General features: G+C 49.6%; 1 pseudogene; it reads left to right on the top strand.

Annotated features, from left to right (window-relative positions):
* The window catches only part of LOC136539303 (actin-related protein 2/3 complex subunit 2A-like), a 190280-nt pseudogene extending 167187 nt beyond the window's left edge, over nt 1-23093 (top strand).
* Nucleotides 23094-23312: the final 219 nt, after the last annotated feature.

The raw sequence follows: 23312 nt of genomic DNA, 5'->3' as shown, positions 1-23312 counted from the left end.
TACACCAACATGAGTTTCAAGCTTAAATACGTTTTATACAAAGCAAACAAGCTTATGATGATATACAGTTACGTTATTACAAGCTTGCCTGAAGAGGCCCAAGTTTACAATAACACAACTATGTCCTTCTTCTACAGCTCTAAGCCTATTCCATTGGCTGATCGGGGCGCGCGGCACCTACTGCTCGCTGCTTCTGATATCCTACTCGAGTCTCAGGGACTCTTGTGCTGGTCGAGCTGAAGGGGATGGCCCCGCCGATGCCTGGCTGGTCGAGACTGCAGGCTTCGTCGGTTGGCTTGCAACTGATGGTGTTTCCAGCTGACTTGTCGATGGCGTACCCTGTACAGGTGTTGTCCCACCTCCACACAGGTTAATGTCGCCAATTATCTTTGACGATAGGTCCAGCTGGGCCATCTGAAGCTCCTCAGCCTTGTCTGGGTCTACCTCCTTTGGGTACCCAGCCTCTAGGTGCTTGAGATCGATCAGGGGGTAGTGGGCATGCACCATGCTTAGCACATGTGCACCCGTGTACTCACCCGCCTCCTTCACGAACTCTTGGAACCAACCCCATGCCTTTCTGCATCTCTCGACCAGTCTGAGCTAGGGCGTCCTTGGCTCTTCCTCTATGAGCACTAGGTCGATAAGGTCGAGAATGGGCAAAATGCTAGTTGCCACTTTCTGGCACCGGTTCTTCCATGTGTCCCGATCCTTGGTGGTCTCTAGGCATTGCGCTTTCTAGCCATCACGATCTTTCATCATGGCTTCTAGATGTTTCTTGGCATTGACTTTTAAAACTACAAACCATACAAGACATCAAAATGTAACGGCACGACAAGATAAGGCGGGCAACAGAATGAGAAAGGTGGTCTAGAACACTTACTTTTCAGTTCCTCCTTCATCTTGGTTGTGCGGTCCTGGAGTTGAGACTGGTTGCGCGCCAGTTTTTTGTTGTCCTCCTTCAGGCGACCACACTCTGCGGTCACACGGCTATTCTCCTCTTGGAGGCGGGTTACTTCGGCTTCTAAGCCTGCAATACAGTTGTCACTACCAACAATGCAACAACACGTGTCATGCACTTGCTGTGATAAAATGACAACTTACTTGTTTTTTCCTGCTCTTTGTTACTGAGCTGGATGACCAGGTTCTGGTTCTATGCCTCTTGCTCCATCCTCTCCTGGTCGGTGGCTTCAAGTTGGCGGCGCAAGCGTTCCACCTCGGCCGCCAGTTCTCTATTGTTGGCCGTGATTCCCTCAATCTGGTCGAAGCACCTCTTTCGGTACTTTGCGGTCTTCATCAAGTCCTGTACATAAACAAGCTAAGTCAGACAGTTCGACTAAATAGCAGGATCAAGTGGTCAAGCCAAACATACTTGGACTTCTGTCACCAGACGTTTTGCCGCTCGTTCAACTTTTAGGGTCTCTTTAACATCTGGGATTTCCTCATGCATAACCCACTCGTTGTTCTGCCAGCACGACACATATACATGTTGTCGTTTGTCTTGGGGACAGCCCAAGATCTCTTCTACTTCGTCCTCTTCGGCCTCTTGCTTAGGAGGTGGTGCTGGTCTGGAGTTTGTAGTCTCTGCGACCACTATGGATTTCCCACGAGCCATAGCATCGGCAAGCGTGCTCTGTGCCCCCTCCGGCTGCTGCTCCTTGGCTTGGTCTGGTCCCCTCAGTGCAAGTATCCCCCTTAGCAGGGTTAGTGCTCGAAGCACTTGTGCTTGGCTTGGCTCTCTTCTTGACCAGCTGCTCGGGAACTATTGTCCGGCCGCTCGTCTGCTGAGGTTCAAGTGGATTTTCTTCCATAGGTTCCTCCACAGCTAGCTGCTGGGTAGTTTTTTCTGCCATTGCTGGCGAAGTCGTGCCATACTCGGCTAGCTGGTCAGGATTTTCGGTGGATGCCGACCTAATATATCAGAGATAAGTTCAGAAGACAATAGTATTTAATACAAATTGTAATCTTACATCAAGGTTATAAATACTTACAGCTTGGAAGCACGGAATGATGTGGCGAAGGAGCGTCTCTTCGACCGCGCTTGCTCCACGTGCTCGGTGGGTTCCACCGGGTCTTTTTCCATGACCAGTACTGTCGACAAAATATGGTCGGCAGTCTACCTAGGGGTATACCCAAGGTAGTAGATTGTCGGCAGACAGATGCGCAAGCCACAAACAAGATGGTGACGCAAGACAGACACGAGGTTTTATCCAGGTTCGGCCGCCAAGAAGGCGTAATACCTACGTCCTATGTCTGATTTGTATTGCTGTATGTCAATGAGAGATGTTTTTAGAGGGATCCCCTGCCCGCCTTATATAGTCTGGGGGGCAGGGTTACAGATCTGGAAACCAATCCTAGTTAGTTACAATTGCCATATGTGGCCGGATAAGGATTCCTATTCTAACCGACCAGGATCCTGCTTGATCGCCAAATCCGCCTTGACTCCTTGTGCGGGACTCCGATCAGGTTGGCTAGGCCGCACGTCGTCTTTTGGGTGGATCAGACCCATCGATCCGGGCCGGCCCAAGCTTAGCCGTAAGGGTATAGGGGTTAATAACCCCACAGCTAGTCCTCGAGCACCATGTATTTTGCTGAGACACGCCATTTTAACCTTCTCCGACAAGTAAGGCTTGAGTTCTTGACATTTCTGACCACCGTCATCGCCGGAGAAGTAAGTTGTCCAAAGAATGTATGGTGCTCTTAAGAAAAAAGAAAAAGATTTCCGTCCTGAGAAGTGTGCCCACTTGTATTTCTGGAAAGAAATGTAAGTGGTCTTGAAGCATAGCGTCCTTGAATCATCAGAAGTGTAGGGGTCAAAAAAACCAACACATTCACCGCAAGGTGAAGTGTGCCCACTTAGTCCCCGAGCCTGGTAGTAGGTGACGTAGGCACGTGGTGCCAGGGTCTAAAAAGAATTCCCAGTTAAGTTGAGAACCCAATTGTCGTACAAATAAAAACGAGATGCACCGGCAGGTGCATCGTACCGACGTAGTCCCCGAGCTTGCTGGAAGGCAATGTATGAACCTTGTAGCAAGGTCTAAATAAATGTCTCTCAACTGTACGTGAGTACAACTCACATGTAGCCAAGGAGAACCATTCTCCGAGTAGTGGTCGGGACAGTCCCCGAGCACATTGATAATCCTTACAATCATTCAAAGCACAGGGGTCAATTAAAACACATTCACCGCAAGGTGAAGTGTGCCCACTTAGTCCCCAAGCCTGGTAGTAGGTGACACAGGCACGTGGTGCTAGGGTCTAAAAAAGAATTTCCACCGAAGTCAAAAATCCAATCGTTGTACAGGTGATATAAGATGCACCGGTAGGTGCATAGTACCGACGTAGTCCCCGAGCTTGCTGAAAGGCGAAATATGAGCCTTGTAGCAAGGTCTAAATAAATGTCTCTCAACTGTATGTGAGTACAAATCACATGTAGTCGAGGAGAACCATTCTCCGAGCAGTGGTCGGGATAGTCCCCGAGCACATCAGTTGCCGGAGCAGTCCCCGAGCACGGCAGTGGTCGGATCAGTCCCCGAGCACGTCAGTGGTCGGAGCAATCCCCGAACACGGTAGTGGTCGGAGCAGTCCCCGAGCATGTCAGTGGTCTAGGCAGTCCCCGAGCACGGAAGTGGTCTGGGCAGTCCCCGAGCATGGGAGTGGTCTGAGCAGTCCCCGAGCACGTCAGTTGCCGAAGCAGTCCTCGAGCACGGCAGTGGTCGGATCCTTCCTTGAGCACAAAACAAGCATCGAAAATACGAACACCATTGATGTATTTATTTGGTGTATTTATTTATCTCCTTTCTCTGCCAAGTCCAGTCTGACACGCCTGGTCAAAAAAGTAGATGGGTATAGTACGTCATTCTATCTTCTTACTCCTTTCTGGCAACAGTCGCTTGGCACCTATATGGAGGTGCGTCAGTGTGGGCCCTCTTTCACTATCAATGAAGAGGTGCATACACTGGTAATGAAGTGGCGCGTTTATTGGCGTAGATCTCGAGGTTGTGTGAACAACCGTCTGCGGCGCGTGCGCACGTCTCCCAATAATCTCAGGTGGACAAAACGACGGAGCTCTTTGTTATTTATAATGTAGATCTAGTAAGTTACTCACACTGTTCCCTATTGTCATTCACCACCGCAACCTTCTTCTTCCTCTTGCCGAACCCTATTCCTCCAAAAATCATCGCCAATCCCCTTGCCACCGCATCCACCCCCTTAGTAAGGGCAGACTAATGGCGAAGAGAGATGCCCAAAAGAAAGGCGGAGTCATGGCGAAGGAGTGGTGGAAGTTGCGGAGCAATGAGCAGACCATCGAAGACCTCGTCGCCATGGGAGTGCTCCACAATAAGGCACTCATGGGATGGCATGCGCCAGAAGGAGAAAGCTTCCCTGATCCACAACCAGGTGAGATTGTGGTTTTCGAAGACTTCTTCAAGCGGGGTTTTGGGATTCTAGTGCACCCTTTCCTTCAGGGTCTCTGCTTGTATTACGAGATTGGGATTTGCAATCTGCATCCCAACTCGATTCTTCTTGTCTCCACCTTCATCCATCTCTGCGAGGCTTATGGTGGCTTCCAGCCCCATTTCGACCTCTTTCGCCACCTGTTCTGTCTTCGAAAGAAAGGGAGCGGTGGCTCGAAGATAGCCGGAGGCGTCTACCTGAATCTGCGTGACGGTATGAAAGCCCAATACTTGCACTGCCCCTGGAACACCTCACTGGACGAGTGGTACAAGAAATGGTTGTACATCCATGAAGAGCCGAACACCATCACCCTGTGCGACGTGGGGCTGATTTCGGAGAAGAAGAATAGCTGGACAGAGAAGCCCGAGAACTTGGAGCAGATCGTCGAACTGCTCGGGATGATCCTGTGGGGAAAGCTAGATGGCCCAAGTGTGGTCGGGAACTTCATCAGCCGAAGGATCCAGTCCTGCCAGAAGAGGGTTCATCCTGGCTTCGAGTACCAGGGGAGCGTAGATCCAACAAGGACCAGGAAAGAGGCGCTCGATAAGACAAAAATCAAGGCCAGGATTGGGGAGCTATTCAACCTGGCTGATCCCAATTATGTCAGGCTGAACGACATCGAGCATGCCTTCAAGCTGGCCCGACCTCCACCAAAGGTAAATGATGCTTCCTTTTAACTGTAGAGTCATGTTGTAACAAGAAATTGACTATTGTCTCCGTTATGTGTCTCAGATTAATGGTCGTGACCGGGCAGCAGTGTTCGTGTCTCCGCCCCCCGGTGTGGATTACCCATAAGTTGCCGGCCCAGCCACCCAGACCAGCGCCAGGACCAATGACGTCCACTGGGCGGCACTCAAGGCTGTGGAGGATGCATCGACCAGAGCCGCTGGCAAGCGTCCGGCTGCCAACAAACGACGCCAGGCCATTTTCCCCCTTTCGGACGATGAAACAGAGGATGCGGACATCTTCTGGCTCGTCCCTCGAAAGAGGAAGAGACAAATGGGGTCGATGGAGCAAGGTGGCTCCTCTGTGCCGGCAGTGATCGCATCACCGACCACTACAACACAGAGGACAAGTGAGGGAAATATTGAGCATCAAACCCCGACGCCTGTGCCGGTGGTGGAAAAAGTTCTGGTGGAACCTGCCAAGCATGCGGAGTAGGGGCGGTCGAGGAGACGCTCCTTCACCACATCATTCCACGCTTCGAAGCTATAAGTATCTATAACTTTGATGTAAGCTTGTAATTTGTATTGAATACTATTATCTTCTAAACTTTTCTCTGATACATTAGGTCGGCGTCCACCGAGAACCCCGACCAGCTAGCCAGGTGTGACACAACTTTGCCAGCAATGGCAGGAAAAACTGCCCAGCAGCTAGCAGTGGAGGAGCCTATAGAAGGAACTCCATCGAGACCTCAGCAGGCGGACGACCAGACATTAGTCCCTGAGCGGCTGGTCGAGAAGACAGTCGAGTAGAGTACAAGTGCTCTGAGCACAAACCCTGCTGAGGCGGATACCTTGGCGCCAAGGGAGCCGGATCAAGCCAAGGAGCAGCAGCCGGAAATGGCACAGAGCACTCGTGCAGATGCAACGGCTCGTGGAAAAGCCATGGTGGTCGCGGAGACTGCAGACTCCAGACCAGCGCCGCCCCCCCGAACAGGAGGCCGAAGAGGACGAAATAGAAGAGGTCCTGGGCCACCCCCAAGATAAGCGACAACATGTATATGTGTCGCGTTGGCGGAATGACGAATGGGTTATGCACGAAGAAATCCCAGAGGTCGAAGAGACCCTAAGAGTCGAACGGGCGGCAAAGCGTCTGGTGACAGAAGTCCAGGTATGTTTGGCTTGACCACTTGACCCTGTTATGCAGTCGATCTGTCTGACTTAGCTTATTTATGTGCAAGACTTGATGAAGACCGTGAAGTACCGAAAGAGGTGCTTCGACCAGATTGAGGGGATCACCGTGAATAATAAAGAACTGGTGGCCGAGGTGGAACACTTGCGCCGCCAACTTGAAGCCGCCGACCAAAAGAGTGCAGAGCTAGAGGCACAAAACCAGAACCTAGTCGGCCAGCTTAATAACAAAGAGCAGGAAAGAATAAGTAAGTTGTCACTTATCACAGCAAGTGTGTAACACGTATTGTTGTGTTGTTGGTAGTGACAGCTGTAATGCAGGCTTAGAAGCTAAAGTAACCCGCCTCCAAGAGGGGAATTGCCGCGTGACCGCAGAGTGTGGTCATCTGAAGGAAGACAACGAGAAACTGGCACGCAGCCAGTCCCAACTCCAGGACCACACCACCAAAATGAAGGAGGAACTGAAAAGTAAGTATTCTAGACCACCTTTCTCATTCTGTTGCCCGCCTTGTCTTGTCGTGCCATAACATTTGATGTCTTGGACGGTGTTCAGTTTTAAAAGTCAATGCCAAGAGACATCTGGAGGCCGTGATCAAAGAGCATGACGGCTGGAAAGCATGATGCCTCGAGGTCACTGAGGAGCGGGACACGTGGAAGAACCGGTGCCAAGAAGTGGCAACTGACATTGTCCCCGTCCTCGACCTTATTGACCCAGCGCTCACAGAGGAAGAGCCAAAGACGCCCTAGCTTGGACTGGTCGAGAGATGCAGTCAAGCGTGGGGATGGTTCCAAGAGTTTGTGAAGGAGGCGGGTGAGTACACGGGTGCCCATGTACTAAGCATGGTACGTGCTCACTACCCCCTAATCAATCTCAAGCGCCTGGAGGCTGGGTACCCGAAGGAGGTAGACCCAGACAAGGCGGGGGAGCTTCGGACGACCCAGCTGGACTTGTCGTCGAAGATAATTGGCGACATTAACCTATGTGGAGGTGGGGCAACACCTATACAGGGTACGCCATTGACGAGTCAGCTGGAAATGCCATTAGTTGCAAGCCAACCAATGAAGCCTACGGTCTCGACCAGCCAGGCATCGGCGGGGCCATCCCCTTCAGCTCGACTAGCACAAGAGTCCCCGAGACTCGAGTAGGATGTCAGAATCGGCGAGCAGTAAGTGCCATGCGCCCCGACTTGCCAATGTAATAGGCTTAGAGCTGTAGAAGGAGGACATAGTTGTGTTATTGTAAACTTTAGCCTCTTCAGGCAAGCTTGTAATAATGTAAATGTATATCCTTATAAGCTTGTTTGCTTTGTATAAAACGTATTTAAGCTTGAAACTTTATGTTGGTGTAACTAAGTGAGAACATGTTAACGTTCTATTTAGTTGTACCATTTTGCTCGACACATCATCCTAGAAAGTTTGTGCAGCCTTAGTTTGTCATGTGGTCGGAGTGTGAGGTACGGTGACCTGTGCACACGTAGACGTGGACAAGTCAAACCAAGGGGGACCTACCGATCACCCATAACGTAGAGAGCGGATCCCATGCACGTGTTGGGAGGAACCGGAGACAAGGCCTACTCCGAAATCGTAGAAGGAGTGGTGGTCGGCTTTTACTGGCTAAGTTAGAATAATCATAAAATTCGAAGTGACACATTAGAGTGGTCGGAGAAATCATAATTGCTTTATTGAAGTAAATCAAAAGTACAAGAGGAGTACATATCTCAGTAGTTAAGCATAGAAACGTCTAAGCTTGTCGATGTGCCACGAGTTTGGTACGTCTGTACCATCTAGGTGAGCTAACCTGTAAGACGTTGGTCGTGTGACTTCCTTGATCATGAAGGGTCCCTCCCATGGGGTTGCGAGTTTATGGACGCCAGCCTAGTTCGTTTTCCACTTCAGGACTAGGTCCCCGACCACGAAGAAATGCTCTTTAACGTTCTTGTTGTAATACCTACGCAAAACAGCAAGGTACTTGGCCGTACGTACACAAGAATCGAGCCTTTTTTCTTCTGCGCTGTTAACTTCTAGCTCTCGTACTTCATTGACCTTGCCCTCATTGAAGTTCTCTACCCGTGCTGATATGAAAGCTATATCTGGTGGGAGGACTGCCTCAGCGCCGTAAACCATAAAGTATGGTGAGACGCCTGTGTTACGACTGGCTGAGTTCGGAGGCCCCAGACCACGGCTGGTAACTCCTTGAGCCATCTTCTGGGAGCTTTGTCATTTTCTCTGTACATCCTCTTCTTCAATGCGTCCAAAATCATTCCATTTGCCTACTCGACTTGTCCATTAGCTCTAGGGTGCGCCACCGAGACGTATTTTACTACTATACTCCTTTCATTGCAGAAGTCCCAAAAAGCGTTCCCGGTGAACTGAGTACCCAGATCAGTGATGATGCTGTTGGGTATGCCGAAATGGTGGATGACCTGGTCGAGGAACATGACAGCCTTTTCTGAAGATGCCTGTACCAAAGGCATGTATTCTATCCACTTAGAAAATTTGTCAATCAACACAAAAATGCATGTAAATTTCCCAGGAGCCGGTTTGAAGGGCCCGATCATATCTAGTCCCCAGCATGCGAAGGGCCAAGAGGATGGTATCGTCTGTATCTCATGTGCTGGTACATGGATTCTCTTGGCGAAGAACTGACAACCCTCATAGTGGCGGACTAGCTTCTCTGCGTCGGCTACTGCTGACGGCCAATAGAACCCTGCTCGGAAAGCCTTACTGACCAGTGTTCTTGAGGCCGCGTGGTTGCCGCAGGAGCCAGAGTGGATTTGGTCTAGGAGATGTTCGCCTTCTTCCTAGGTTATACACTTCATCAAGATTTCCTCCTTTGCGTTTTTGCGCCATAACTTGCCATCGACGAGCAGGTACTGCTTACTGCGATGCATCAGGCGCTCGTTTTCTATCCGATCAGTATAACCGCTGCCATCTATTAAGTACTTGATGAAAGGTACTCTCCAGTCAGGCTCATGAGTGGTCGGAGGTGGCTCGGTTGTGCTCGGCGCTGGAACCGTAGCCACCAATTGCTGGTCCGGAGCCTTGTTGATCGTGGAATCTTCCTCTACGATGGAAGGCGTGAGCAGGTCTTGGACGAATACGCCATGTGGGATTTTGGCTCGAGATGATCCTAACTTTGACAGCGCATACGCTGCTTGGTTCTTGTCCTGGACCACGTGTATGTACTCGATGCCATAGAACCTGCCTTCCAGCTTTCTTATCGATCTGCAGTATGCGTCCATCTTTTCACTGGTCGTGTCCCAGTCCTTGTTGAGTTGGTTGATGACCAGAGCCGAGTCTCCATAGACATAGAGATGTTTAACACCAAGCTCAACCGCAATGCGTAAACCATGCAGGCATGCTTCATACTCGGCGGCGTTATTAGATGCTGGGAAATAAATCCTGAGAACGTACCGGAGCTGCTCCTTGGATGGTGACACGAAAAGAACTCCTGCTCCCGCACCGTCAATGTTGAGAGAGCCGTCGAAGTACATCGTCCAATATTCATCGGATCCCGAAGAGGCAGGCATGCTTAAGTCTGTCCACTTGATGATGAAATCGATGAGTGCCTGGGACTTGATTGTAGTACGGCTTGCAAATTCCAAGGAGAAGGGGCATAGCTCCATTGCCCATTTGACAATGCGCCCGTTCGCATCCTTATTGCAAATGATGTCCCCCAAAGGATACTCGGTCATGACCACCACACGATATCCGTCGAAGTAATGTCTCAACTTTCAGGATGTTATCAGTATGGCGTAGAGCAGTTTCTGAATCTGTGGGTACCTGGTCTTGGATTCGTTGAGGACCTCACTAATGAAATCAATTGGCCGTTGTACCTTGTAGGCGTGGCCCGGCTCGTCGCGCTCGACCACCATGGTAGTGGAGACCACCCGATTGGTTGCCACAATGTAAAGTAGGAGAGTTTCATCTTCTCTGGGAGCAGTAAGGACCGGAGGTGATGTGAGGTATTGTTTTAGCTGCGTGAAGGCAGCGTCTGCTTCCTCCGACCACTCGAACTTCTCGAATGCTTTGAGCAGTTTGAAGAACGGTAGCCCTTTTTCTCCTAATCTTGATATGAAACGGCTGAGAGCAGCCATGCATCCGGTAAGCTTCTGGACATCCTTTACCTTTTTGGGGGGCTTCATGTCTAAGACAGCTTTGACTTTCTCTGGATTAGGGTGTATGCCGTCGTAGCTGACGACGTTGCCTAGCAATATACCAGAAGGAACACCAAAGACGCACTTCTTTGGGTTTAACTTCCATTGGAATGTATTGAGGGCTGCAAAGGTGCGTCTTAGGTTGTCAACAAGGGTATGTGCTTCCTTGGTTTTGACAACTACATCATCCACATAGTCCTCTACAAGGTCGTCTTTTATCTCATCTGCGAGGCAGGCCTGAATGGCGCGTTGGTATGTAGCCCTGGCATTCTTGAGCCCAAACGACATAGTCGTGTAGTAGTAGGCACCGAAAGGCGTGATGAAAGACGTCTTGATCTGGTCGTCCTTTTTGAGAGCGATCTGGTCATAACCAGAGTAGCAATCGAGAAAGGAAAGTAGCTCGCAACCGGCAGTTGAATCTACGACCTCGTCTATGCGAGGTAAGATCAGTATAATCAACGCACATTCTCCATTCATTATTCTTTTTGCATACAAGAACCGGGTTGGCTAACCACTCCGGATGATACACTTCTTTGATAAATCCGGCTGCCAAAAGCCGTGTAACTTCTACCCTAATCACCTCCTTTTTGTCATGAGCAAACCGTCATAGCTTCTGCTTGATTGGTGTGGCCTTGCTGTTGACATTTAAGGAGTGCTCGATCAAGTTCCGAGGTACACCGAGCATGTCGGAAGGTTTCCATGCAAACACATCCACGTTGCTCCTCAAGAACCTGACGAGCGCGTCTTCCTATTTGGGATCCAAGTTGGCCTCAATAAGGGCCGTTTTGCTGGGATTGCCATCGACCAGCTGGATCGCCTTGTGCTCCTTGAACCTAATGTTCTTGCGTGGAGCCTCGAGCTCTGGGATCTCCAGGTGGTCGGCTGAGGTCTTCTTAGCATCGAGCACGGTCTCGGCCATGCGAATAGAGAGGTCGTGGGCCTCTGCTATTTTGAAACTATCATCTTCGCAGGTGTAAGCGGCGTACACGTTACCTCGGAGGGTTAGGACTCCTTTCTCGGTAGGCATCTTGAGCACCAGATACCTATAATGAGGTATGTCCATGAACTTGGTGAGCGACGGTCGACCAAGAATAGCATGGTAGGTGCCGTCGAAGTCAGCGACCACAAAGTTAACGTAGTCGGTGCGGAAGTGGTCCGAGGTCCCAAACTGGACAGGTAGCGTGATTTGCCCGAGAGGTGTAGAGCTCTGTCCGGGGAGAACACCCCAGAACTATGCCTCGTATGGCTTAAGATCCACCTGAGCTATCTTCAGCGCGGGCAGACTATTCTTGAACAATATATCGATGGAGCTGCCGCTGTCGATCAGTACTCTATCGAACTGGACCTTGTTGATACAAGGATCGAGGACCAGGGGAAAATGTCCTGGCTCCGGTATTGCGGCCCATTGGTCCTTCCTGCTGAAAGAGATTTCGCGGTGAGACCACGGAGGGAGCCAGGGATCGGCGAGGAGGTTATCGTCGTTGGCCACGTTCAAGCAAGCACGGGCGAGCAGCTTGCGTTCCCTCTTGGTCTCGATGGACACTTTGCCTCCGATGATGGTGTGTACACGATCGGTTGGCTTGACGTACTTGTGACGAGGGTCTGCATCATCATCGTCGTTATCCTCGTTGCGCTGTTCCGCTGCATCGTTAGGCTTGTTGGATGTATCCAGAGCCTGTTGACGCGTATAGATAGACTTGAGGACGCGACAATTCTCCATGGTATGGTTCGACTTAGGATGGAGCTGGCAGGGTCCCTTCAATGTTTTGGCGTAGTCGTCTTCGTAGTTACGACGTCCACCGCCCTTTTTCACGGTATTGACCTCGCTGCCGTCTTCCCGGGCACGCTTGCTCCTGTAATCGTCACGGCAGTTGCGCCGCTGATTACGTTGGTCATGGTGGTCGCGGGAGTCATTGCGCTGGTTGCGGCGGTCAAAATTGTCGTTTCGACCACGATTGCCACGGTAATCATCGCGGTGTGGAGGGTGGTCGGAGCGTGGAACCCTTGCTGCTTCTTCAACAATTATCTTTTTAGCGTCGTCGGCGTCTGCATATTTCTTAGCGGTGGCCAAGAGCGCTATGACTAATTTAGGTCTCTTCCAGAGGAGCTTGTCTCTTAGGGCGTCATGGAAGCGGAGGCCAGTGATGAAAGCCTCGATTGCCTCGTTGTTGGAGATTGACGGGACCTTGATGCGCATCTCCGAGAAACGCCAAACGTACTCGCGCAGTGGCTCATCTTTCCGATCTCGGATCCGTTGCAGATCGTACTTATTGCCCGGTTGTTCACAAGTAGCGATGAAATTATCGATGAAGGCTTGCTTAAGCTCCTGCCAAGAATCAAAGTAGTTCGCTGGCAAGCTGACCAGCCATTGGTGACCTGCATGGCCAACAGCGACTGGGAAGTAGTTAGACATGACGTGCTCATTAGCCATGGCTGATCTGCACGCGGTTTCGTAGAGCATGACCCATAATTCGAAGTTTTCTTTGTCGTCGTACTTCTGAAGTTTCTCAAGCTTGAAATTCTTGGGCCATATGACTTGGTGAAGGTGTGGAGTAAACTGCTTCAAACTCGGCGGACCGTGGGCAGTGTCATACTCCATACGGTGATAGCTTTCGTGGGATGCTCGATCATTGGCTCTCTGGTTGATGCGAGCGCATAGGTCGTGTTCACCGAGGTAATGGCAGAGATCGTTATTGCCATCGCGACAATCTCGATTGCCATCTGTATTAGCCCTGTGACCGCGGTTATCGCGGCGGTTGTCGCGGTTGTCTCGGTGATTATCGTCCCGGACGTCATGACGGTTGTCCTCCCGACGGCGGTTGTCATCCCGACCACCGTCATGGCCATCATTGTTGTGCGAGCCACGTTGGTTGAGTGGCTGTGAACGACTTGGGTGCTGGCGGCTATGGCTTGACTCGACTGATACGGATGGAGCCCGAGCTTGGTTTGCGATCTCCGTGGTCTGGGCCATAGCAGCCGTCAGACAGGCTTGTATTTCATCACAAACTGCTTGGGTTTCCGGGGTGTTCGGTAGCCGCTGCATTGTTGCCATGGTGACGGCTACGTTAGCACTTAGAGTCCTGAAGACTTGTTTGTCTCCCACCCTGTCGAAAGCATCGTTGAGGTCACGTGGCTGGACCCTTATGCGCCGTGCCTCCTGGTCTGCTTCGGCTTCGATTTGCCAGCGATTAAACCGGTCAATGTTGCGTGCCTCGCGTGCAGTCCTTTCTTCTTCTGTTTCGCCAATTGCCGGTAGTTCGTCATTGCTGACAACGTTGATCAAACCCCCTCGCCTTGGTGGGAAAGACAGGAATTGCGGGAACCCCGGGGCATGATCTGGGATATCCAGATCGTATTTGACGCCTTCATCTCCGTGATGCTGGAGCTTGGTGTGGATGGAGGCATCAGATGAGGTGCCAGACGAGGAGCTGGAGTCACCCTCTTGGACCGTGTGGACGGATCCTTCACGATAATCTTCAATCCAAATCATGTTGACGAAGTTGTGTGGCTTCGGCCGAGGTCGGTGCATAAAATGCAGATCCGAGCGGCGTTGTAAGTTGTACGCGTAGCTGGAGGCAGCGTTTTGTAGGTCGTAGGGCTGGACCTGGTGGTTCTCCATCGAGGCTTCGTACTCGAAGAGTCGGAGGCCCGTTGCGAAGGTCGGCTGACGAACGGAGCGCCCCTCAGGAGTAGATTGACCACGAGATCTGTTCTAAGTTGCGTAGGATGACTGGTTCGAGCTGGTCGGGTAGATCTGTTGTGGGAAGCAGTTACCTGCTCATTAGGTTGACTTTGAATCGTACTTACCAGAGCTAGGGTTTCAGCGAGTTTGGTGCCGACCCGATCGATGGAGTCGAGCAGGTCGGTGTTGTCGATCTGCTTCCCTTTGTAGTGGGGAAGTGGATGACGGGTTGTCGGCGTGGCTGAAGGTGACGTAGGCATGGTCGGAGCTAGATCCATCATGGTCGGAGCCGTATCCGTAGTGGTTGGAGCCGTATCCGTCGTGGTCGGAGCCATAGCCGATGCAGGTGAAGTAGTGGTCGGCGCGGACTGAATCCACGCCTCCTCTGTGGTCATGGCGATGAAGTCGTCGGAGCCGGTGGTCCAGGTGATCTGGCCGACGGTGAACGTGAGGCCATTCGGCGTAGCCATGGAGCCAGAGATGATGACCATCCTGTTTGCTTGGAGAGCAGTACGCACACCCCCTACCTGGCGCGCCACTATCGACGAAATATGGTCGGCAGTCTACCTAGGGGTATGCCCAAGGTAGTAGATTGTCGGCAGACAGATGCGCAAGCCACAAACAAGATGGTGACGCAAGACAGACACGAGGTTTTATCTAGGTTCGGCCGCCAAGAAGGCGTAATACCTACGTCCTGCGTCTGATTTGTATTGCTGTATGTCAATGAGAGATGTTTTTTAGAGGGATCCACTGCCCGCCTTATATAGTCCGGGGGGCAGGGTTATAGATCTGGAAACCAATCCTAGTCAGTTACAATTGCCATATGTGGCCGGATAAGGATTCCTATTCTAACCGACCAGGATCCTGCTTGATCGCCAAATCTGCCTTGACTCCTTGTGCGGGACTCCGATCAGGTTGGCTAGGCCGCACGTCGTCTTTCGGGTGGACCGGACCCATCGATCCAGGCCGGCCCAAGCTTAGCCATAAGGGTATAGGGGTTAATACCCCAACAAGTACCGGCGCCGGGGTTTGGTGCTCGACCCTTTCTCCGCTTGTCCTCTGTTTTGCAATGGTCGGTGATGCGATCCCTGCTAGCACAAAGGAGCCACCCTGCTCCGTCGACTCCATTTGTCTCCTCCTCTTTCGAGGGACAAGTCGGAAGATGTCCGCATCCTCTGTTTCATCGTCTGAAAGTGGGAAGATGGACTGACGACGTTTGTTGGCCATCGGTCGCTTGCTAGCAGCCCTGGGCGTTGCCTCCTCGCCAACCCCGAGTACGGCCCAGTCGACGTCTTCGGCCCTGGCACTGGTCTGGGCGGTTGGACCGGCAACTTGTGGCCAATCCACACTAGGGGGTGGAGACACGAACACTGCTGCCCTGTCATGACCATTACTCTAGGAAACATAAAGGCGACAACACAGTCAATTTTTGTTACAACATAACTCTACCGATACAAGGAAGCATAATTTACCTTTGGGGGAGGTCGGGCCAGCTTGAAGGCGTGCTCGATGTCGCTTAACCTGACATAATTGGGATCGGCTAAGTTGAATAGCTCCCCAATTCTGGCCTTGACTTCGATCTTGTCAAGCGCCTCTTTTCTGGTCCTCGTTGGATCTGCGCTCCCTTGGTATTCGTAGCCAGGATGTACCCTCCTTTGGCAGGGCTAGATCCTTCGGCTGATGAAGTTCCCGACCATGCTTGGACCATCTAGCTTCCCCCATGGGATCATCCCGAGCAGTTCTACGATCTGTTCCAAGTTCTCGGGCTTCTCCGACCAGTTGTTCTTCTTCTCCGGAATGAACCCCACGTCGCACAGGGTGGTCGTGTTTAGCTCTTTGTGGATGTAGAACCACTTCTTGTACCATTCGTCCAACGATGTGTTCCAAGGGCATTGCAAGTACTGGGCCTTCATCCTGTCACAAAGATTGAGGTATACACCTCCGGCTATCTTCGAGCCGCCGCTCCCTTTCTTCCGTAGACAAAACAGATGGCAAAAGAGGTCAAAATGGGGCTGGAAGCCACCATAGGCTTCGCAAAGATGGATGAAGGTGGAGACAAGAAGAATCGAGTTGGGATGCAAATTGCAAATCCCAATCTCGTAGTACAAACAGAGCCCCTGAAGGAAAGGGTGCACTGGAACCCCAAAACCCCGCTTGAAGAAATCTTCGAAAATCACAATCTCACCTGGTTGTGGATCGGGGTAGCTTCCTCCTTCCGGCGCGCGCCATCCCGCGAGTGCTTTGTTGTGGAGCACTCCCACGGTGACGAGGTCCTCGATGGTCTGCTCGTTGCTCCTTGACTTCCACCACTCCTTCACCATGACTTCGGCTTTCTTCTGGGCGTCTCTCTTCGCCATTAATCAGTCCTTGCTAAAGGGGTGGATGCGGTGGAGGGGTGATTGGTGATGATTTCGGAGGAATAGGGTTCGGCAAGAGGAAGAAGAAGGCTGTGGCGGCGAATGATAATGGGGATCGGTAAAAAGTAACCTACCAGATCTATATTATAAATAACCAAGAGCTCCGTCGTTTTGTCTGCTCGAGATTCTTGGGAGACGTGCGCACGCGCCGCAGACGGTTGTTTTCACAACCTCGAGATCTATGCCAATAAACGCGCCCCTTCGTTACCAGTGTAAGTGCCTCTTTGATGATAGTGTGAGAGGGCCCACACTGATGCACCTCCTTATAGGTGCCAAGCGACTGTTTGCCAGAAAGAGTAAGAAGATAGTGTGACGTGCTATACCCGTCTGCTTTTTTGACCAGACGTGTCAGATTGGACTAGATAGAGTAAGGAGATAAATAAATACACCAAATAATAGTACTAGCGGCGTTTGTTTCTTCGCTGCATGTCTTGTGCTTGAGGATGGACCAGACCACTACCGTGCTCGGGGACTGCTCCGACCACTGCTGTGCTCGAGGACTGCTCCGACCACTGCCATGCTTGGGGACTGCTCTAACCACTACAATGCTCGGGGACTGCTCTGACCATTGCCGTGCTCGGGGACTGCTCCGACCACTAATGTGCTCGGGGACTGTCCCAACCACTGCTCGGAGATCGCTCTTCTCGGCTACATGTGATTTGTACTCACATACAGTTGAGAAACATTTATCTAGACCTTGCTACAAGGCTCATACTTTGCCTTCCAGCAAGCCCGGGGACTACATCAGTCGATGCACCTACCGGTGCATCTCGTATCGCCTGTACGACGATTGCATTCTTAACTTCAGTGGAAATTCTTTTTTAGACCCTGGCACCATGTGCCTGCGTCACCTACTACCAGGCTCGAGGACTAAGTGGGCACACTTCACCTTGCGGCGAATGTGTATATTTAATCGACCCCTGTGCTTTGACTGATTGTAAGGATTACTATCGTGCTCGGGAACTGTCCCAACCACTGCTCGAAGATCGTTCTCCTCGGCTACATGTGATTTGTACTCACATACAGTTGAGAGACATTTATTTAGACCTTGCTACAAGGCTCGTACTTCGCCTTCCAGCAAGCCTGGGGACTACATCGGTACGATGCACCTACCGGTGCATCTCGTATCGCCTGTACGACGATTGGTTTCTCAACTTAACTGGGAATTCTTTTTAGACCCTGGCACCACGTGCCTACGTCACCTACTACCAGGCTCGGGGACACAGTGGGCACACTTCACCTTGCGGTGAACGTGTTTGTTTTTCGACCCCTACGCCTCTGATAATCAAGGATGCTACGCTTCAAGGTTCAATTACATTTCTTTTCAGAAATACAAGTGGGCACACTTTGCAGGATGGAAATCTTTTTCTTTTTTCTTAAGAGCACCATACATTCTTCGGACAACCTACTTCTCCGACGACAATGGTGGTTAGAGATGTCAAGGACTCAAGCCTTACTTGTCGGAGAAGGTTAAAATGGCGTGTCGCAGCATAATACATGGTGCTCGGGGACTAGCTGTGGGGGGATTAACCCCTATACCCTTACGGCTAGGCTTGGGCCAGCCCAGATCAGAGGGTCCGGTCCATCAAAAGACGACGCGTGGCCCGGCCAACCTATTTGGAGTCCCGCGCAAGGAGTCAAGGCAGAATTGGCGATCAAGCAAGATCCTGGTCGGTTAGAATAGGAATCCTTATCCGGCCACATATGGCAATTGTAACTGGCTAGGATTAGTTTCCAGATCTGTAACCCTACCCCCCGGACTATATAAGGCGGGCAGGGGACCCCTCTAAAAAATATCTCTCATTAACATACAGCAATACAATCAGACGCAGGACGTAGGTATTACGCCTTCTTGGCGGCCGAACCTGGATAAAACCTTGTGTCTGTCTTGCATCACCGTCTTGTTTGTGGCTTGCGCATCTGTCTGCCGACAATCTACTACCTTGGGCATACCCCTAGGTAGACTGCCGATCATATTTCGTCGACAGGGACAACGGGGTCCCTCTGGAGAGTCGACGGAAGGTGTTAAATAGTGAGTAAAGAACAATATGTACATCACTCATCGTGGGGTTTGAGCCCAGCATGGGCTCGAGGCAAAGCACGGGTGTCTCGATGTTGAGGTCGTCGAGTGGCCTGTTGTAGTCAATGGAGGGTGCTCCTCCTCCAGTGGGCGCCGCGACAAGCGCCTCTTCGCGGAGGCAAAGTACGCTGAGCTGGTCGGCGACAAAGTCCAGACCCCCGAAGAAGAAGATCTGAAGTGGCACGAAGACGGGAGGAGCCCACATCCTAGCAAGTGGGAGCGTGGGATACTCCAGCGAGCCAAAGCAAATCGTATCGCTCGAGCCCGCCATGCCAAAGATGGTGGAAAGGTGGACCATCCGATGACCAAAGGCGTGAACGCACGGCGTCCTCCCCACGGACGGCGCCAACTGTCAGTGCAAAAAGTGACCAACAAGTAAATATTTATAGTTTTGCTGTGCGTTGTGATCGGATGTGGCCTAACACTCAATGACACAAGATTTATACTGGTTCAGGCAACAGGCCCTACGTCTAGTTGAGGTCGGTCGGTGACTTTATTCCTGAGCCTAAGTGCTCGGAATTTGTTGTGGGGTTACAAACGAGTAAGGATGAGAAGGGGGGTGTTAGAGGCCCGGTCGGACTCTGAACCGAGTGGAAGAGAGTGACAGATGCTCAAACGTGCGCTAAGTATTAGAACGTATGCTCTGTGTGTCCGAGCTTATTAGCTATTGAGAGCGTGTAGACTGTGTAGCTATCGAGTCCTAGAGCTATTGAGCTGTTGAGTCGACCACTCTTCGGGGGCTTTTAGGAGAGAGCTCATCCCCCTTTTATAGTTGAAGGGGGTGGCCTTATAAGTCAGAGAAAATGAGAGAGAGTGTACATGTGTGCTGCCTAGTCTTGTTGTCCGGCGCCCACAATACTATTTATGTTCAGACACATCTGGCAGGCTCTACCATGTTCGTCTGATACGGCAAACGACGGCGCCCACAATACTGTTTATACTCTGACGCGTCTGGCAGGCTCTACCGTGTTCGCCTGACATGCCTCGATGGCACCGTCCTGCAGGTGCGCAGGGCATGGCAGGGCACAGTCTTCGGTATTGCGGTTGACTTGAGTGCCTTACCTTATCTGCTCCGCCTGCTCCCCGGGCCCACACCGAGCGGGCGTCCCCGGTCAGTCGGTCCCGACCGTATCGGTCGAAAAAGAGCAATGAGCAAAGGTCCGGTGTATCCTCGGTCGGAGAAGGGGGTCAGAGTCGGACTGCGGTCCCACCTTGGCCAGGCCTTCCGGTCAGGGACCGGATCGTTGTCTCGGCCTGTCATTATGTATCTGGGCCGGCCCAGGCGCGTGTTGTCGCTGCGCCGCCTGCTGGGCCGGGTTTTGCAGGGAAGCAGGTCCATTAGGGACTCTAGGTCTATGAACCCGACAGCTATCTTGACACAAATTGCATCTATTAGAGAGGTTGTGCTGGGTGCACCACTGAAGCTCCTGCTGAAACATTTAGCCTCAAAGACAGTTGCGCCTAATGTTGACAAGCTTGTTGCTCTTGTTCACCGGCCTAATGAATCCTTTTTCCTTGCTCCCCAGGTTTAACTTTAGGAACAACAATATCACATTATCACTTAAGTGTGCTGTACTAATTTTATCGTGTGCAACAAATGGGATTCACTGTTGTTTTTTCAGGCAGATAAAGTTACCATCGTGTACCCAATGAGATTCCAGGACTCCAATGATATGTTTTAGCAACTTTTTTCCTACAGGTATTTTGGATGCTTCCTTTTGTTTCTTTCATCAGCTTCCTGGCCTAGTGTTCTTCATGGTCTTTTGCCTTTTATGGTTATCGTATCAACTACATTTGACACTAAAGTTAACCTATCATAATGCTACAGTTCATACTGCAATGTATATATATGCAGCAACCCATCAATTAAGGAGTTTTCCAAGCCCAAATAGAACTCTTACTTTCTGTTGGGCACTTATGTAGTTCTGTATCTGTTGGTTGTAGCTCCAAAAGACCAGTCCTACTCAGCCTTCGGCAGGACTCAATTGATGGGAGCATTGCTTACTCTTTTTCTTCTTCTTGTTTAAATTTAGGAATTTGTGGAGGCAAGACGAACGGCTGCACTTAATAATGTTCCTTCTTGTATGTGGTCTCCGGCACCACCTCTTGAGTTAAAAGGAGTATCTGCTGATGCACTGAATGCAAATGCTGGCTTTGTTACTTTCGGTAATTTACACTTTTCCTAGTATACCTTGTTCCTCCATGAAACTATTTTGCCTCACAGACTTTTGATTTGTGCAGTTGTTTACCCTCGGCATGTTGAGGGTAAAAAGCTAGATAGAACAGTTTGGAATTTGTTGACATTTCATGCTTATGTAAGCTATCATGTAAAGGTAAGACCCTTTAATCTGGTGTCATTTGGTTATATAGAATTACTGAGTTACTACCAAGAGCTTCCCTTGAATATCTGGGAATTTGCTAGTCATGGTGAATCAGAATATTTCATATGAATGACTGGAACTGAAAATTGATTTGTTTGCTTCAAATGACATTATTGTGGCCTGTTCCCAAGTAATATGTGCCACTCTTCTTTCCATGCCTTGAATTTACCCAAAGAAACACACAACACTGTCTCTTGATAATGACTGTGCCATATATGAAAATACAAATTTTCAAAATAAGTCCTGGGATTTGAGCAAATAATCTGGAAAAAGTTGTTTCAGATGGGGCAGACAAAGGAAATTTTGGGGGTAGTGTATTTTCACAGCGTACGCTTCAGCTTCTGAGTCAGAACAATAGAACCAAAGGGCTCTTTTTTTATCCCGTATTACCAGCGGGCTTGAGTGGTGATACAACCAACTTCTGGATCAATCTGTAATTGCAGATGGCTATCTTGGGAGAAATTGGGAATAGTTTCCTTAACCATACCTAGCAGTCTCAATGTTTGAACAGCACTCTATTTGGGAACATTTGATATTTGTGTTGCTTGTGCATTGTGTTGGTTCTTGGCTGCTTACCAGTAAGCATTCAATACTGTGCATCTCGACTACCATTGGCATAAGTGTTTCTATGTGCAAACCCAAGTCCCAACATACACAACCCCATATATGTATCAAGCGGTCAATCTTTGTTCTAACAACTCCATCTTGCACTACTACCGAGATGCAGAGGAGCATACATTATCATGTCAAACTATACTTATATTATTAATATAAACAAACCCATACATTCCTTGTTGTTGTTGTTCTCTCTTTTGATTTTATTTTCTTTCGGAAGCAATTTCTACTCACAGTAATTAATAGTCTTCTATGAACTTTTGTTATTAGATTTACACTAAACTGTTACTTATAATTTTGCAAGTTCTCAATTCTTATGGTTTCCTGTATCAGTGTTCTGAAGGATTCATGCATACCAGGATGAGACGCAGGGTTGAGTCACTGATCCAGGTAGACTTAAAACATTTTTTTTGTTGGATCAGGTCATTCTAGAGTGTACTTCCTATGGTCGTAAATATAAGTGCATCTAAGCTTGTTTTTTTAGCTTTGACCATCAATATCTAAATTCTATAAAGAGTGATAACACAAGATTGAACATAATAGATTCATTGTGGTTGTCATAATATATATAGGAGTAACTCTTTTCATTTAAGATACTCCCTTGAAATATGAGCTATCCGAGGAATTCTAGGACAAATTGTGACATAAAGTAAATGGCGCATGTAACCCTCCTTTAATTGTAGAGATATTGTGATTACCATATTTGAGTTGGTTATGGACATTAATGTTGCCTTTTTAATTTAAACTATAAATTATGTGTGTGTGTGTGTGTTTTTTTTGGGGGTGGGGGGGGGGGGTTTACTTCACCGATAACCCCTTATAATTTGGGACAAATTATGAATTATTGATACTTTATATTTCAGGACAGAGGGTGGAATATATTTTATAAATATTCCTAGTCAAAGTTAAAAAAGAAGTTTGACCTAGGACAAACTTAGATAGACTTATATTTGTGATTGGAGGAAGTAAATACTTCAATATCTCCACTAACCTCACATTGTTCATTCATAAATCATAACCTTAATATCCTTTCAGGATGAGTTGTTTTAGCAACAGGTGCTACTTGCTAGTTTAATGTAAGCATACGACGGTGGTCTGATGGAAGCTACCCATCGGGAAGGAGTCAGAAGGGATAGCATAAATTCAGTATCGTCTGATGGATGGATACAATGATCTGAAACAAAATGTCTAGGAAATAACATAATATGAAAGAAACTAATTGAAATCCTAATTGCTATTGCACCATGCTAATGTTTTCCTGACCTGCTTTGTACTGCAGGCGTTGGACCGAGCGAAGTCTGATGCAGAGAAGCTGAAGAAGTTGGTACACGGTGGATCTTTCAAAAGACTGGTTTGTACTTCATGCAAATAGCTATCGTTTATGCATTATCTTATCAATCATTGATTCATACCATCCTCGCAGAGCCTGAAGAATGAGGGCGACTCGCGTTTCTGAAGGGAATTGACAAATGATGTTGTTTGACTGTACCCGATGGATACACTCTACCATTTGTTAGTGACTTATGTTGTGGGAAGCTTACTTCCGCTCAGTTTTGGGAGCAAAGGCTCGGAACCGGTTAAATCCATGGCATTGAATTTTAGTGAAAATTCGCGTTGCTTTTACATATTTACTTGCCTGAAATCTGTCTTATCAGTTCCATGGTCCCATCTCCTT

This window comes from Miscanthus floridulus, chromosome 2, assembly GCF_019320115.1.
Source record: "Miscanthus floridulus cultivar M001 chromosome 2, ASM1932011v1, whole genome shotgun sequence".
Taxonomy (NCBI): Eukaryota; Viridiplantae; Streptophyta; class Magnoliopsida; order Poales; family Poaceae; genus Miscanthus; species Miscanthus floridulus.
The sequence above is the reverse complement of the archived record's forward strand: the minus strand, read 5'-3'. Positions and strand labels throughout refer to the sequence as shown.